We start from the raw sequence: 4,361 nt of genomic DNA, 5'->3' as shown, positions 1-4,361 counted from the left end.
GCTCAGGCTCGCAGGGGTGGTGTGGGAAGTAAAGTTGAAAAAAGAGGAAAGTTAAAAGAATGAAAAAAGTCTTGGAGCATATATTGCTCCCTGTTCGGGTATCTAGAAATCTCAGAAACCCAGAGGGGAGGGAGAACCAGAGGAGAAACTTTCCATTAGGTTTTTAGAAGAGTTTCACTGCTGTTGTTTGTTTGTTTGTTTGTAATACAGATCTAACATAGGTTTTTTCTAGTGTTTCTTTCCTTATCCAATGGGACCTCATGGCATGCAAGCTTTGGCACACTTCACTGCACCTGACACCGGGCAAGCCAGATCATTTCAGAGATTATAATTAAATTAGATACAATCGCTTTTTTGTTGACAGCTTCTAAAGCTCCATGAGATTAAACCAAAGGACCGACACAAGCCAAGATTGATTTGAGATATGAATGAAGGGGCAACAGGAAATTCCTTTGTCTTAGAATGCAGTTGAGGAAACATATGGGCAACTTAATACCTTCTATGTATTCTAATTCTCATGTCGCCTTCCCCTGGATTAAAGGAGACACAAGTCATCTGTGAGATAGGAGATAGCATTTCAGAGCCAAAAACAGAGAGATACAGATACATACATACTCTAATTTATTTGCAGTATCTATTTGAGGTCAAAATCCTTGTATTCATACAATCAGACTCAACAGTAGGAATTTTTTTTATGTAGGCCGAGTTGGGCCATTAGTTCAGATTTTTACTTGCCCTGCCAACATTTTCACTGATCCCAACACAGACATACACACATAGATTAATAATAGGTTAACATAGGTTTATACTTGTTTAACAAACAAAAACAATCCATAATTTAGGATATTCGCTAACTTGGCTACAATGTTATGCAACCAGGTATGTTCCATTTTTTAATGGTGTTTTTCCCATTGGTGCAATTGCATTTTTATCAACATTGACGTCAGTGTCATATATCAAAACAGCATATCCAAAAACATGCACTGATTACAAGTGAAAATTATATTTAGTGGAATAAAATTGTGGCAACTCACCTGAGAGCTGTCAGGCATCTTATCTCTCTGCCCTTCTGTGACCCTGACTTCCTAACCTTTTTTTAACCACATTGAAAATGACAGACATTAATCAACAAGCTATTTTAAGGGGGAAAAAACTGTCAAAGCCACAGGCTCCTTGACTCCTATCGTTGGCAAGGACATCTGACTAAAGTTATGTGTGCATATTTCTACAATACTTTGTAAATAATGCTACAGAATAAATGTCCACACAGTTATAGGTACATTACTACATAACATGGCTGAACTATAATCTGTTTAATAAAATTCCTTTTGCATTATGATATTTGTATTGCTAAAACTTTGAGCTTTGTCTATGCAGACCTACTGTATGTGTATCCTCAACTACCTGCTGAAGTCATCATCATACACGTTTTATTACTATTTAGCTACTTTAGTATCTGGTACAGTGTAAATATTTGAACAAACAAACAAAAACATCCATCACTACAAATTACATTTATTGTCACAATTTATTACATAAATGAATGATTTAAAAATGTCTAGAGAAAGGAGACCTAAAGAAGAAAACAGAATGTGCAGTTACACAAAAACAAAATCCTTTCCATTACTTCATAGAAACAGTTTCAAACTATTCATATCATGCATAATTACTGCAGCAGGACATTCACAAATACACTTTAAGAGATGTTGGTAAACAAGAGTTTAAATAAGAAACCCTGCAAGTCCATGACATTGAGTTTTCAAACAAATAATATGGAGCTATATTTGTGCCACAATTATAGCAACGAAATATAACAAAAATATTTCTTAATTTAAATTACACTTAAAACAACACAAAAATATATGAAAAGTGGTCAATATTTTTATTAAAAGTGAAAATTAATAGAAATTTGGTTCTACCTGGTCATTGCAATAAAGCGCTTTTTCATTTGAATTATTTTGTCTGTCGGCGCTGTTTTTCAAATGTTTCTAGGTATAACTCTCTCTCTCTCTCATTGAAAATAAATATGGAAAGTGCAGTGACCGCGTCCCATGTAAAATCGCCTTTCTTTACAATTCAGAATTTTGCGCGCACAAAAAGTAATTACGATTGTCAAAAGAGAGTATAATTTACCATATTTTGAACACCTGCTACTCTACTAATGTTTGTTAAACAACCTTTAATATAATGTAATGTAGGAATTTTACTAATTTATCTATATTATTTATTAAAAGTGAATGTTTGTCACTTATTTTGTAAATCTTCCTGGGTTCCGACAAGATTGTGTGAAGTCAAGCACCTGCATTTCGTCAAAATCGGAGTTTAAAATTTCCACACTGTTTCCAAGTTGTAATTACAACTTCAATTGGCATTGTTTTTTTTTTTTTGCAAGATTTGTTCTTGCAAATTATATCTTGCACAGCAAAATAAAATAAAAAATCATTTATTAATTTACTGTATTTTCCGGAAATAAAGTCGCACCTTACCATAAGTCGCACTAGGTCAAAATTGCATTGTTGATGGAGAGAAAAAAAACACATAAGTGGCACTGACAGAGGTTGGATCCGGTAGGCACTAGAACCCGGGACCAGCCGCCAGACATCCCTTAAGCGGTTCAGATGTCAAACACGCTCTGTTAAGTTTAGAGTAGGCTACCTCAGAATCTACACATCTTATCACTGTGTTTTTGGGCTTGTTTAAAATGGCAGAATTTGCTTTTAGTAATCGTACGTAACAGTTTCTCATATTCTTTTTATGTTTCATGAGAGAAACGCGACAAGTAAGCCACATGTGTTCATATCATCTGTAACTCTATGCTGCTGTGCACAAATAAACAGCTTTTAGTCTTTGAGTAAAACAATACACCTGTTGTATTCAATTAATTCATTCGGTTCATTGACTGAATGTATTTACTACAAGTGTGATGATGAAGCATTACTTTATGGACATGTGATAAGTTGCGTTTGACAGCGGACTAGTTTGTTAGAACAATAATGTTATGATGATGGACAAAATATTTAAACTGGTTGCATAAAATACTTTCTAATGGAAAATATACTGAATTGGCAACTTTAAAACCGTCAATCAAATCAAATTGATGTTGTTTTAATGATTTTTAGATATTTTTACAGGAAAAATATTATGAAGAATAAAATGTTTGCCCTAATATCAAAGGTCTAACTTGAAAAAAAGAAATTATGATCCAACGTGAATTTCCTTGATAAAAAAAAATATGATCGTGACTGGTGATATGTGCATGTAAAATGGCTTGAAGTAGCATTTTAGCTTAGCGTAAAGCTGACAATTTACACAAGGTTTATTTCTATTTCTTCTATTCCAAACTTACTTCAAACTTAATTCTCTGTCTGCTCGTATGAATGTAACACATCATAAGAAAGTGTTTCACCGCTGTTTAAATGCACTTTGGATCGCATCATTTATATGTATCAATGTTTTCCATCTGAAAGGACTAAATATTAAATGAAACAAATTACATTAAAATGCAAAGTAATCTCTTCAGTTATCAAAATACATTTGAATGTAACTGTATTCTAAATATCAGTGATTTAAACTGTAATTGTAGTGGGATACAGTTACTAATATTTTGTATTTTAAATACATAATCTTGTTACATGTATTCCGTTACTCCCCAACCCTGCCAATAAAAATATTAAGTAACATGCATTCAGTTTCTTTAGTCATCAAATGTGGAGACAGGTGGCAAGACACCATCAATAAGCTGGAACTGTACACTTCCAGAGTGAGGAAAAAGGCTGGAAAAATCACTCTGGACCACATTCACCCAGCCCAATTCCATTTTGAACTTTTGCCTTCTGGACCGCGCTACAGAGCACCAGAACCGTCAGGCACTGGAACCGTTTTTACCCTCAGGCTATCCATCTCATGAACAATTAAAACTGCCCCATTGAGCAATAATTATGTGCAATACACAGTTTAGTCTATTTATATCCATCCAACAATTCCTACCTCTTCTCCCATACTTCTCCCTTATATCTGTATATAACATATTTGTATTTGTGCATACTTACACACACACAGACATAAATATATGTGTGTGTGTGTGTGTGTGTGTGTGTGTGTGTGTGTGTGTGTGTGTGTGTGTGTGTGTGTGTGTGTGTGTGTGTGTTAATATAAAAATAGCTTATTACAATATTTATAGTTATAAAAATATTTATGAAACAATTATTGGAATTTTATTTGAGTGCAATCACTTGGATGAAAACTGCTGCAATATTTACAGTAATCGCCTCATAGACGCAGTAACTGAGCTGAACAGTGGGTGGCATTATAGCCCTTCTACTGGCGCGTTTCGCACAGCTTCTTGTGTGAATGGGGGAAAA

Source organism: Xyrauchen texanus, chromosome 6 (assembly GCF_025860055.1).
Source record: "Xyrauchen texanus isolate HMW12.3.18 chromosome 6, RBS_HiC_50CHRs, whole genome shotgun sequence".
In the NCBI taxonomy this organism is placed as follows: Eukaryota; Metazoa; Chordata; class Actinopteri; order Cypriniformes; family Catostomidae; genus Xyrauchen; species Xyrauchen texanus.
Note: the sequence above shows the minus strand (reverse complement) of the source record.